The sequence below is a fragment of the Protopterus annectens genome, chromosome 1.part0, assembly GCF_019279795.1.
Source record: "Protopterus annectens isolate FY-2018-M chromosome 1.part0, PAN1.0, whole genome shotgun sequence".
Taxonomy (NCBI): Eukaryota; Metazoa; Chordata; order Ceratodontiformes; family Protopteridae; genus Protopterus; species Protopterus annectens.
Window position 1 is genome coordinate 1,209,652,036 of NC_056725.1, and position 15,172 is coordinate 1,209,667,207.

Below are 15,172 nucleotides of genomic sequence, written 5' to 3' on the forward strand. Positions count from 1 at the left end.
ATAAATAAGCTCACCAGCTTAAATATCAACCCCTATGTCACAAGATGGGTTGCAAACTGGCTCAGGGATGGAACCCACATGGTCAGAATTGCAGGTGCCATGTCAGACTCTAAACAAGTTACAAGTGGCATCCCACAAGGCTCAGTCCTGGGACCCCTCTTGTTTGGTATATATTTCTCCGAGGTACAGGCTAACATGGGTGGACTATGGCTGACAAAGTTTGCAGATGACTGCAAACTTGACCCCATAATCGACTCTCCGGCTGACATGAGCATCCTCCAAAATGGTCTCACAGAGACGGATAATTGGTGCCAGAGCCATGGCCTAAAGCTAAATGCCAAAAAGTGCATTGTCATCCCCTTTAGGAAAAACAAAGTGCCCACAAATTACCACATAGGTGGTAATCCATTAAGTATGGAATAAGTAATTAGGGACTTGGGGACCCAAGTAGATAGTAATCTCTCCTTTGACAATCACGTTGCCAAAGTAGTTAGAAAGACCTTCTATATAGCCCACCTTATCACGAAAGTGTTCACATCTAGATCAAGAGAGGTCATTGTGCCCCACTACTCATCACTTATCAGGCCCATAATTGAATACAGTGCCCCATTTGGGATGTACCTTACCCGACACCTGCAGCAACTGGAAAGACCCTAAAAGTACCTCACCAAGAGGATCAAGGGACTCAAACAGATGCCCTATGCACTTCAGCTAAAGAAACTCCAGCTCTACTCAGTTGTGTACCGCCTACTCAGAGGCAATCTGTGTCTGACATATAAAGCCATGTCCAACCCAGAATTAATGGACATGCTCCACCTCAAGAAATCCAAATCCCTTAGAGCTACATGCTCCAGGGACTTGAACCTCAGCACAGAAATAACTAGGACATGCTGGAGGGACAGATTCATATCCCGGAGGCTCCCCTCACTCTGGAACAAAATCCCAATCCATGTTAGGCAGAGCCCCTCACTGACCCTATTCAAGAGAAATCTTGACGAGTGGATGGGAGACTGTAAGTTTACCCCTGGGATCTCCTCTGTGTCCTTGCCAGACAGAGTTACAGTAAACTAACCTTAATATGGCTACCTTCTGTGACCTACTATACACAGGCACAGTCAACAAAGCTAAAAGGGTGGCGAAAGCCAAACACACTCTGGCTAGGCTTATAAGTGCCCTAGGGCAGATAGCCTAGTATCAACCTATGAACCTAGTATATTAAAGGATACTAATAGTTTCCTATCTGACTTACATGACTAGTATGATAAATACACTGGTGGAAACTTTATGTTTGTGACACTTGATATCATGTCCCTCTTTACAGCAATTCCAAATGAGTATGGTGTGGAGGCTATACGTAATTTTTTGAATGTTGAAATTAATATGCAAGCTAGAGAAATAGAAAATATATGTACACTACTGGAATTGGTATTAACAAAGAATGTGTTTATTTTTAATAAAGTACCATATCTACAGCTGACTGGGGTAGCAATGGGGACCAAGTAGCAAATACATATGCAAATCTGGTATTGTATGAATGAGAGAAGATTTGTAGATGATTGTTTCTTGTTATGAGGAGGTACTATGGAAGAATTGAAAAATTATATTATATATTTAAACAATTCTACAGACTTCCTAAAATTTTAAATGTTAGCATCTAATGATAGTATAGTGTTTCTAGATATTTGATTATACAAGAAAGAAGACAGAATAGAATCCACTATACATACAAAGGATGTGAGTGTCAGTAGGTATATTAATAGAAGTAGCATGTATGCACCACACACATTTAAAGGAATACTGAGAGCTCAATTAATAAGAGCAAGTAACTTAAATACTGAGGAGGATAACTTTATAAACCAGGCTAGAGAAATGATACAAGAATTCAAAGGAAATGGTTATTGAAATCAAATTGTAAATGAAATATATGAGGATGTGGTTAGAGGAATATTTTTTATTGCATGTATATACATATATCTATGAATTTTAGGTACTGTTGTTTTAAAAGTAATAATTGTTAACAATTATTGATAGGCTATGACATGTGATTTTAAATGTGCCCTATTTGAAACTGAAAAGAAAATGTGGTGTTTTATGTACTGATGAAGGGTGGTTAGCCCAAAGGCTTTGCATTAAATTTTTATCTTTTGGCATAATTTACATATTTGAGTCTATGTCCACACCAGTTAGATGGATTGCTGACACTGCACCGAAGTACAAGGTGGGGTTCTGCCCTCCTGAGCATAGAATCCTTTGTATGAGATAGTGGTAGCTCAGGTGTATGTAAAAAATGCCATGATACTAATTGAAAAGTGTAGGGCTCTATTATTTAACACAACATAAGAACATTATTTACAAATTTACATATTTACAAAATGCACATATTTGCTGGCATATAATTATATTTCTATATTTTTACTATCATTTTTCTTATAACATCCTCATTGTTATTCTTCCAAAACTATAATCTAATTGTTTGCAACATATCTGCCAAAATCCATTTTCCATTAAACAAAATTTCATTCAGTCTTTAATTTCAAATCATGCTTTTTACATAAAATAACTTATCTACCATTCTCCCATATTCTTTCTTCTTGTTCTTATAAGATCCATACATAATCATATTCATATCTATAGTATGTCATTAATATTCTCAAAAAAAATGTCTTCACAAAACTTTTTCCATAGTGTCACCACCCTTTTAGAATAAAAGAATAAACACATGCTGTGTTGTCTCTTCTTCCCCCCAAAATAAACACACTCTTTTCATGTTCTTTTTATGTGGCATATTCCCCTTTACTGGTAACTTATTTATTACCAATCTCCCTAGGAAGTCCTAATACTCTATTATCTTCGCACACCACTCTTTCTTTACTTTAATGGCTTTAATCACTGCATCTAGTAAAATTTCTCAAGTATTTACATAATAATATTTTTTCATTGCAATATTATGCCACATCCTTTATCTTTCTCTAAATTATCATTTTTATTTTTCAAATTGGTAATTTTCCTTGATAATTTTTAAATTTTTATTTATATAATCATGTACTGTTTTTCTTATTCTCATCATTTTCCAGAACTTTTCATAGGTTCATAGGTGTGTACTAGGCTAATGGCCCTGAGTCTTTACAAGCGTAGCCCATAGAAATGCCCTGCATTTTTATACTTGTACTTATATTTAAACATTTTCTCTATTAGTTTCTCATTCTCTTCCTTTATCTACTTTAATACTCTTTATAAGTTTAAAGAAGTAGAATAAACAACCGGCTTTAATAATCACAATCATCCTTCATCTTTACTCGTATACAACATACCTCTTTTCACTGAGTTTAATTTAGAACACAATATGAAAGAAAACACAAATTTCACAGTTTCCTTATCATGTTTTTCTAGGATCATATAAACATTTGACATGTATGCCATTTTCCCACTAATACAGAATTCACCAGATAAACTTTTTTCCTGAATGCTAATCTATATGTGCTCCTCAGAAGGCAAAGTGCTTCATTTCTTTTATCAAACCCTCCCATTGTATCATAACTACATAATTTTCTCAAATCTTATCCACAGCAAACACTTCATTCATTGAAAGATATACACTCCCAATTTTCACGACATAACCTTAAAACCTTACTTTTATCTTTATTCAGGGTCATACCCATTCCCTTTAAACATCCACTCAGACAAATCAACACTTCCCTCATACATATTTTGTTCTTAGCAACTACAGCTATATCTTTTGCATATGTCAGAACTACCGGGATCTCCATATCCTTTTGCATCACATATCTAGCATCTTTCATTTTATAAGCTACTTCACTTACTATTGCATCCATTACCAGGGCAAATAACATTTCATTCATGGGACATCCTTGTCTCATAACACACTCCGTGCATATTTCTTTCCTTGCCACCAATTCACTAACATTCTCATTCTATTATTTTGATATGCTGACATAACACTCTCACAATACTATTGCCTATTCCATACTCCTCCATTACATCCAACAAACCATCATGTCCTGATGTATCAAATGTCTTGCTGATATTATCTGCCACAAGTTTCACATCCTTCCTTTTACTTATAATATCATCCACATTTTCTTTCACAACCAATAACAATTTTTGACATCCCTTCCCTTTTATACCATATATACCCTCTTCCATAAAATCTGTCATCCATCCTTCCATTCTTCTCTGCGTTATTTTCATAAAACTTTTTATAATCCGTATTATTTAATGTGATGGGTCTCCAATGTTTTATTTCATTATCCTTACCTTTCTTCCATATACATTTTAATATGCCACTATATAACTCTTCATAAACAAACTCTTTCTTCAACCATTCATTCAGGTCTCTCTTTGCCAATCCATTAATTTCTTGTACAATAAATTCCCTATTCCAACTGGGCCTGACACTGAATCAACATTTCCTTTCTTAAGTACTTCATCCAATTCACTAATAGTAATGTCTTTTTTCAAATGCTTCCTTAACTCTATCCTAATTTGTTTTTATTTTCAATTCTCTGTCTTATTTTTCTTCTTTTTACTCTTATACATATTTTCCACAAGCTGCACTACAATACTTATAATTTGCTCTTGTGTTCTTTTAAACTGACCCTTTACATTTTTCATTTTCCTCAATATACTAATATCCTCCTTTACTATTTTACTCAAATATGCAGATGCTCCTGCCTTCTCCCTTGTAAATAATATCTCTGCCTAAACAGCAATCCCTTAATTTTTTCTTGATTTCATTTATATGTTTCTTTTTGTACATCATAATATTCTCTTGCATTATTCTTTAAATTAAGGTGGTCATAGTGGTGCAGCTATTAGTGTTACTGAGTCACAACAAGAGGTTCTCAGGTTCGATTCTTGGCTGGGATGCCTTCTGTGCTGAGTCTGCATGTCCTCTCTGTGGTTGTGTGGGGATGCTCTGTTTTGCTCCCACATCCCAAAGACATGCTGTAGGTGAACTGGACACTCTAAATTGGCCATAGATGTGCATGTGTGTGCCTTCAGTGGAAGGTGGGCAACCGGGCTTGCAACTTGACACCTTAAAACTTCACTGCCACTCATTGTGCAGACTGCTGTGGCGACCCCTAACCAGGAAAAGCTGGAAGATGATTCTTTAAATTGTCTAATACATTCCTGTGTATGTTCCCAGACTTCTCTTACTTTTCCTTTCTTACATCATCCTGCCATTTATAAAAACACATTTTATACTTATTTTTAAATTCAATCCACCACTCAGACCAGTATTTATAGAAGTCCTTCATGGTTATATGGTCCTTCCATAACTGCAATACTTCCTTCTCTCCAATTTTATTCCATAATTTCTTATTTATTATTTGTATTCCCTTTCCTGATTTAATATGCTGCCTTTCTTCCATCACCTCCACCCATATTGCAAAATGGTCTGAAAAACCCATCATAATTGTATTACCATCTGCCTTCTGATAATACAAAATAATGAATTTCATATCCAGTTGACCTCTGTTTCAAACAGCTAGTTTAACACATTTTATCACTTCTGACATTTTCTTTACAGCTTTCTCTTTTTTTTACATTTCCCCTTAAATCACAATTAAAGTCTCCTGTAATTATAATTTTTGTGATAATTGCCACATAATCAAATATTTGATGAAACAGATTATCTCTTTACTTGCTACTTATATATGCATATAATGCTATAATTCGATAAACCTGTTCTGTCCACCTCACATCCACAACAATTTACCTTCCCAGTCAGTGCTATATCTAATCTTAGTACTGCTTTTTATACAATGCAGCTACTCCAGAACAATGTTCGCTTTCTAAGTTATATATTTCCACCCCATAATTTTTCTGTTTGCAGTATTTCTTCATTTGTCAGGAATCTTATATCCTCTAACAGAATGTCACCCGATCAAATTTAACATACCATTCTAGTATCCCAATCCTTCTTACAGTGTTAAAAATTCTGTTCACATTTACTGAAACAACTAAAATTGCTGGTTTTCCTTTTTTTAAGATTAGTGGAAATAGTTTTAATTGTTTTCTTATTTTTACTCTTTCCTGGGTTTAAATACAAACAATTCTTGATCTTTAGAATCAGATTTTTCATTGGCTATAACTTAAAAAGATATCAGTATCAATCCCTTCTCCTGACTTCTCTTCCTGCATGTTCTCTCTCCTCATGTTTCCCCTCCAAATTGTTTCTTCTTCTTCTACAGTTTCTTCTTCACTTAGTACACCCTTTCCCCATCCTTTTGTTGTCAATCCTCATGTATGTTTTCCTCCCTTTACTCTTCTTTTTTGTTATTTACTGTTTGCTCTTGACAATCCATGTGTTCCCTTTTTATACTACCTGCATTCAGGCAAACACCTTCTTGCTGCATGTCCTATCACCCCACATGGGTTACATTGTAACTTGTTACAATCATTAATTAAATGAGAAAAGTCCCTACAAAAGAAACATGATTTAGGCTGGTCAGCAATTGTAATGTCTCTCTGTGACCAGCAACAAAAATAACTTTAGCAAGTATTTCACCATGTTTTTTTTCACATTTCAAAACAACTTCCAGCCTCTACCCTCCATTCCATAAGTTCCCCTCAGCCCTAACTTTCACAATATTATCAACAGTTTCCTGGAGACCCTGCATGGATTTTTAACATCTTCTTCCAGTTCATCAGATCTAAACTTCAAAGTATTATTTTTGAAAAGTTAAGTTGCTACCAAAAACAAACAATTGGTCCATTGATAAATGCCCTCTTTTTGTTACACATTTCTAGAAATTTCATCATCATTCCGTCAGTTTCAAGTGTTAAATCACAAAGGTTCTCTGTCCTAATATGTATAAAACCCCCAAACTTCTTCAGCTTTAAAACCCAGAACAGTTACCAAGTTATTCCTTACATAATATCTATTTTTGTTCTTATTCTCACAGCTGGTCTTCTCTTCGTTTTAAAAACAGTTTTACTTACAGTTTGTTGTTGCTCTCCTTTTTAGCCTGCCGTCACTGTTGCATATGTTTTAGTTACTGCATTATCTGCTGCCACAAAACTAAACTCCTTCTCAGTTTATTGCAGCTTTCATCTTTTACTTTCTGTTACTGCTGCATAAGTTTTGACTGCTACATTCTCTGCTGCCAAATCACTTGGTTTCTTTCTGCATTACTGTCCTCAGCATTTCTGAACATTTTATCTGCCATCTCACAGCATGGAACAGCAGAACTGTCCCCTGGATCGTCCTGCTTGATTATTTTTAACAGAACATCACCTGCAAGTCCTCCTGATGCCAGTTCTGTTATCTGCACCACTTCAACAGACTTAATATCTTCTCCCTGGAGACAGCTAAGCACTGATCACTCATCCCTCTCTCTGTGGTTTGAGTGTCCAAATTGACCTCCGAATTCTGTACAAATACACAGCTGTTGCTGTATAAGAAATGGACAGCTATGGACCTACCGTACACCTGTTTTGCACATCTGTAGCTATCTTTCATATTGTTTTCCCCTCTGCATGCCCCCTTTATGCCACTTTCCTATCACCCCTTTCTCTTTTCTTTTAAAGAATTAGTGTGGGTGTATAGTGTGGTTGTAAGCATAATAAGCTGCGATGGTGCAGCGGTAGCATTGTCGCCTCACAGCAAAAGGTTCTCTCATTTGACTCTCGGCTGGAGCGCCTTCTGTGTGGAGTCTGCATGTCCACCCCATGGTCATGTGGTGTTCAAAAGACATGCGTGAATGGGCATGCCTTCATTGAAGGTTGGGCATTGGGCTAGCACCATAAAAATCAACTGCAAATCATTAGCAGACCGGAGTTCCACTGTGGCAGCCCCTAACTGGGAAAAGCCAAAAGAAAAACAAGTGTGGGTGTAAGCAAGAGCAAGCGGTTGTAAGAGCAACAAAATAAACAGCCCTGCCAGGTCTTGAAACCAGAGCCTTGTACACCATAGTCAGAGCAATGTACCACTACACCATCTGAGCTACAGGAATTGCTGAACCTTTTTCCAACATATGCTCATTCAACAGTAGGCAAACGTTTCCGTAGAATCAGTCAGGTTTTGTATTTATACATGTATATGTGTATGGAGATGCATATATATGGACAAGTACATACATAATATAAATAGTGATGTGCATCATATAAAATATACACATACATACATTTATATATATATATTATATATATATATATATATATAATATATATATATATATACATAAATATAAAAAGACACTATACATATATAGAAAAACATATTTATATATATATATATATATATATATATATATATATATATATATATACATAAATATAAAAAGACACTATACATATATAGAAAAACATATATATATATATATATATATATATATATATATATATATATATACTTTCTCATATCATGTAGTGGAGTCATATGTCAGAACCATACCTACCAACCCCTTACTGCAAGAAATCTGGCCCAAGGCTGTCCAAATGGGTGACAATGGAACAAAACTAGGGACATATTTCAAATATCACTCTTATAAATGTAGAATGTTGCCAGAGTGACAGGGCTTGTTTCAGCATACATGTTCTGAAGGATGTGAGTTTTTTTACTGTCAGAAATCCTCAGATCATCACGGTGATTTACCAGGGATATGAAAATAATGGATCTATGGAACAGACCAGAAATATGAGCAATAAACCTGGACAAACTGCAACAATCCAGATAGTCCTGAGGTAGGCTCAGAATCCCTTAGTGCAATGAACCTGGGCCAGGCCTGACAAAGTGCGGGCAGAAAGCCATGGAAATAGGGACATATCTGAAATACTGGAGTAGATAAGCTGAGACAGTTGTCTGTCCTAACATATACTGACTGAAATAGCACAAGTCCAACACTGAATTACTTCCCACTAGTTCGTGACTGAAATCCTCACATACACCCACTGATGTGTCAGAAATACACAACACTTATGGAGGCCAGGCTACACTACGACCTACAAATATCTGGACATAACATCACATTAGAGAAACTATACTCAGCTGCTAAGCATGTCACCAAGCACTGTCCAAACTACAGTTAGACTGACACAACACTAACCCAAATCTGCTAGGGGGAATTACACATGTATTGGAAAATATATCAGGCACTACAGGGATGTCACGGCACTGAAAAATAGACATCAGTGTGAAAATGCATACCCACAACCAGTTCAACCACAGTCATGGTGACATACCAGTAAGCCAAAGGAACAGTAAAGTATAAGGACTGCATGAACAAAAACATCTCAACATATTTGCCACTCACACACTACTCCCACATATATTGGCCCAATTCACAGTATACTATGATGCCTGACTGTGGTATGGGACATGGCTCAGTCTGCCCCTACAAACATATACAGCCGATTGATAACCGGAAACAGGAGCAGCATGCACAGGCAGATAGAAAAGGAGCCATAACACATACATCCATGCCCCTCCCTACACAGGCCAAAAAGCATTAACACAATACACTGCTACACAATCTTGACAGTCAGTCAACAATTGCCAGAAATACACAGACCTCTCAACTGTACAGAGTCTCACAGAATGTCCAGGCTTTCCCCTCATACATAAGGCCTCTTCCACATAACATGTCTGGCAGTCCGATACATCACTGGGATAATGTCAAGAATCTAGGAACTAAATAATCATATACCATACCTATCAACCTCTTACTGCTGACATCTAGACAAAGCCTGACATAATTGTGGGACAGAGTCCCAAACACAGGGGCATATTTAAAATATTGCTGTTATAAACTGAGAATGTTGCTGTTGTAAAAGGGTTAGTTGTAACATATATTTTTCTGAGGGATATGAAGTCAGAAACACAAATGGATTTTAGCAGTTACTGACTGCCATCCCCAGAGTATGCTACTAATTTTCCAAAGACAAAAAAATGTCTGAGGAACATACCAAACATAGGAGTCCAAATCCTGGCCATTCTGCGGATAGCCCTACAGGTGAGAATTATCTCAAACACATAACACTGTCAGAGTTAAAATCACTCAGGAACTCCATGTCCATACAAACCCTGTTAGACTAGCATTAATCCAATGTATAACAGCAATACTTACATGCTGTCCCTATGTCTGGAACATTATCCCCCATTATGTTGGCCTGTCTCCACAGTTTTGGTTGTAAGAGGTATTTCCAAATGCTCTCTGTGATGCTGTTGTTCACACACCTCCATGAAGTCCCCCTCACTGACAAGGAAAAGGGCCAACGCTCACGTGATGTAGTCAGTGATAGGAGTGTCTTGCCATGCTATTGGCTATATGAACAACAACACAGCTGTCCTGCATGCAATTATCCAGTGGGGGACATCATTTGGTGCACAGGCCATCAGCTGCTCATGAGCATTACCTACAGAAGGCAAGCTGCTGCCTATGCAAAACAGATGTACACCCTACATCCTTGAGAGAAAGAGAGAGCGAGAGAGAGAGGAAACAGCAAAAAGAAAAAGAAAAACCAAGCAGGACATAACTACGTACACTTGAATAAAACAAACAGGTATGTCAAACAAGTAAGCATGTAATGGACTGCAGTAGGTGGTATGTAAGAATGGGAAATAGGAACTGTAACATATATGTCTCAACAAGACTTGCTATGCTGATATGTTGCTCATCAGAACCTATGGCCATAGCATCTGGGTCTGTCTCCAGTGTCACAGGGCATAGATCAGGCCCCTGAGTCACCCCAGGAAAGGCTGGCTCATATATGACTACTACTGCAGTGTGCGATGAACAATACTAACTGTTACAATGCTAAGCCAGCTACTGAGATGTCGTACATATCCATATCTTACTTGTGAATACAACTGTGATATACTTGGTTGTCTCAGAAATATGAGAGACCTATACATGGTATTTGCATAGTAAAGTACTGTTGCACATGTGTGTGTTGAACTGCATGCGATATACTGAGCTCATACCATTAAACTGTCCAGTGTTATTCACACTGACCATATGTGCGCCTCATATTTGTAGTCATTTACTCATACAGTTGTGTTATGTCTGGCAAATCATTATCAAATCTGTGAAGACTGAAATTATATCTCCTTCTTTTTCTTTTGGCTGTTTCCATTAAGGGTGACCACAGTGGATCATCTGGTGCCATTTCTGCCTGTCCTCTGCATCCTGCTCTGTCACACCAACCACCTATATGTCCTCTCTCACCACATCCAGGAAAATTATCTGAGGCCTTCCTCCTTTCCTCTCACCTGGCAACATCATCCTTACCATCCTTTTCCCAATATACTCAGCATCTCTCTGCAGCACATGTCCAAACCGATGTAATCTTACCTCTCTGGCTTTGTCTCAAAACTGTCCAACATGGGGTGAGCCTGTCATGTACACATTGCTAATCCTGTGCACCCTCATCACAACCAGTGCAAGTCCTAACATCTGTAACTCTGCCACGTCCAACTCTGACTCCTGCCTTTTTCCAACCCATATAACATAGCTGGTCTCACTACCTTGTTATAGACCTTTCCTTTCACTTTTTCTGGTACTCGTCTGTCACAAATCAGTACTGACACTCTTCTCTACCCTCTCCATCTTGCCTGTACTCTCTTTTTCACCTGTCCTCCACAGTCGTCATTACTCTGAAATGTTTATCCCAATCATTTATACTCATCCACCTTTGCCAACTCTATACTCCCTGCATCCTCAACATTCCACTACCCTCCATCTCATTCACACACAGATATTGTGTCTTAGTCCTGATAGCCTTCATTCCTCTCCTCTCTAGAGCATATCTCCACCTCTACAGGGTCTCCTACATCTGTACCCTACTCTCAGTACAGATCACAATGTCATCTGCAAACATCATAGTCAGTGAGGACTCCTGTATGATCTTGTCTGTCAACCTGTCCATCACCATTGCAAATAAGAAAGGGCTCACAGCTGATCCCTGATGTCATCCCACCTCAACCTTAAATGCATCAATCACTCCCACAGCAGACCTCACCACTGTCACACCCCTTGTATATATCATGTACCAGTCTTACATATATCTCTGCTGCTCATGACTTCCTCATACAATACCACAGCTCTCCTCTAGGCACCCTGTCATATGCTTTCTCTATGTCCAGAAAGACAGAAAGCAACTCCTCACCTTCTCTGTACTACTCCATAAACACCCTCAGAGCAAAAATCTCATATGTAGTGCTCTTACCTGGCATGACAACATACTGCTGACCACTACTCATCACTGCCCTGCTTAACCTAGCTTCCAGTAAGCTTTCTCATGACTTCATGCTGTGACTGATTAATGTTATCCCTCTGTAGTTACTACAGTTCTGCATATCAACCTTATTCTTAAAATGGTACACAAACACTTTCTCTCCACTCCACATGCAACCTCTCACTTTCCAAGATATCATTAAACAATCTGGTGAGTAACACCACTGCCATTTCCCCTAAACACCTCCATGCTACCACAGGTATGTCATGTGGGCCAACAGACTTTCCAGTATTTATCCTCTTCATAGCTATCCTCACTTCCTCCTTGGTAAGGTGCTGCACTTCCTGATTCACCATACTCACATCATCCAACCATCTCTCTCTCATTCTCTTCATTCATCAGCCACTCAAAGTACTCTGTGCATCTGCTCAACACAATCTTCTCACATGTGAGTATGTTTCGCTCATTATCCTTTATCACCCTTATCTGCTGCACATCTTTCCTAGCTCAATCCCTCTGTCTAGCCAATCGGTACAAGCCCTTTCATCCCTCCTTAGTGTCCAACCGGTCATACAAGTTGTTATATGCCTCATCCTTAGCCTTTGCCACCTCTCTCTTTGCCATGCACATCATCTCTTTATACTCCTGTCTACTTTCCTCATCACTCTGACAATCCCACTCCTTCACCCCAACCTCTTTCTCTGTATACTGTCCTGTAATCCTCAGTCCACCACCAAGGTGTCCTTGAACTCCTTCCTCCATCCGCGTCACACCAAGCACCTTTCTAGCTGTCTCCCTTATTAGCTTTGCTGTACTTACCCAGATATTTGGTAAATCGTCACTGCCACCCAGTGCCTGTCTTAACTCTTCCCTGAATTCCACCTCACAATCACTCTTTTCCAGTTCCCACCATTTGATCCTTGGTACTGCCCTCACACTCCTCCTTTTTTTGATCATCGTCATCTTACATACCAACAGTCTCTGCTGCCTCACTACACTGTGCCCTTTTACCACTTTACAGTCTCCAATCTACTTTAAACTGGTCCTCCTACATTGGATATATTCCACCTGTGTGTATCTCCCTCCACTCTTGAATGTAACCCTATATTCCTCCCTCTTATTATAGTAAGTATTCACCACAGCCATGTTTATCCTTTTTTGCAAAATCCACTACCATCTCACCATCTGCATTCCTTTGCTTAACACCATACATGCCCATCCCTTCCTCATCTCCTCTGTTCCCTTCACCAATATGGTCATTGAAATCTGCTGCAATCACCACTCTCTCACCCTTGGGTACAGTCATCACCATGTCATCTAACTGACTTCACATTTCTCTTTCTCATCCATCGCACAAGCAACTTGCATAGCATATGCACTAACAACATTCATCATTACACCGTCGATTTCCAGATTCATAAACATCACTTTATCAGACACTCATGTCATCCTCCAAAACCACCCTTGGCATACTGTTCCTTCAGGATAACCCCTACCCCTTTCCCATCCCATCCACACCCTGATAGCACAATTGTGACCTGCCTCCAATAAACCTAGCTGTACTCCCCTTCCATCTGGTTTCTTGCACACACAATATATCCACCTTCTTCTGGCCATCATATCAGCTAGCTCTGTCACTATACCAGTCATACTGCCAACATTAAAAGTTCTTACCCTCATTACCACACTCCTAGCCTTTCTCCTCTCTTCTTGCCATATGAGTGCTGGACATCCTCCAGGGTATGTCTGCCAAAGCAAAGGCTACTGTGCTATTGAATGACTCAAGTGTGTAACAACAATATTAAGACAGTGTTACTAATTTTGTCCCATTGCCCCCCCGCCCATGTATGTGTGGCGTCCTACAGATGTCCTGCTCTAATGGGTTGAGAGGGATGAGTGGGCAGCAAGAGTGTGAATACAGTGTGCCATACTGACATAGAACAGAAATGTATATCAGATATTACCTGTGCAAATGTCAGTATGAGTAGGTATATCTGCCCACCTCATAACAACAGACATGGGATGCAAAATGTCAGTTAAACAAGCTGTACATGTTGTACATGTGTGCAATCTTAGTTACTGTGCATCCAACAGAGTGACATTTCTGCAGCTGCTGGTTCTTGCAGTGCCCTGACACAGCCATGGGTACTACAATAAGCATGATTATCTGTTTGAAATTGGAGAGGTGTCCAACTGTGTTATGACTGTGTGTCCATGCCTACTACAGCTATATGAGCACCAACATAGCTGTATGGACTCAGCAATACCTTACTTGTAAAACCTGCCTCCACCAAAGTAGAGAAATCCCCTTTGCTGGACAACAGCAATACACAAACCACAGACTTGGTACCTATATTGGCTGTACAGGGCAACTTAGGAGCAGGCACCAACTTGGCATCAAGTCAACCTTTGTCTGATCAAGCATATAAGGTCACAGGTGGAGTTCTATAAAGGCTAACTATGAGTACAAATTGGACACATCCACCAAGGCCAATTAAAAGGCCATCTTCACATATGTCTGCAATTTCAGAGGCAACAAACCAACCTACCCTGTAATGGTTGTCAATCAGACCACATACACACACAACATAGCTATAGCCAACCTGCTGCAGTTAGGTTTAGGGCAAACATTGCCCCTGGATCAGCATCACTATTAGGTGGATATGCACAGCACCCACACCCCTCCCCTCATCACCAGTGAGCAGGTACATATTGCCGACTGAAAGGCAACAAATGTAAGTATCCATGGGACCTGATAACATCCCTGTCCACATCCTACATGAACTCAGATATGTGCTCCCAGCTCCATTACATACTGCAGTCACACCAAGCCTTGGCACTATCCACACCCCATCCACATGGAAGATGGCCAATGTCATCCCTCTACACAGACATGAATGAGGAGTAGAGGATTAGGAAATTAACTAGCCCTCATTGGGGGAAATATGATACATCAGGACCAGCAGTGCAA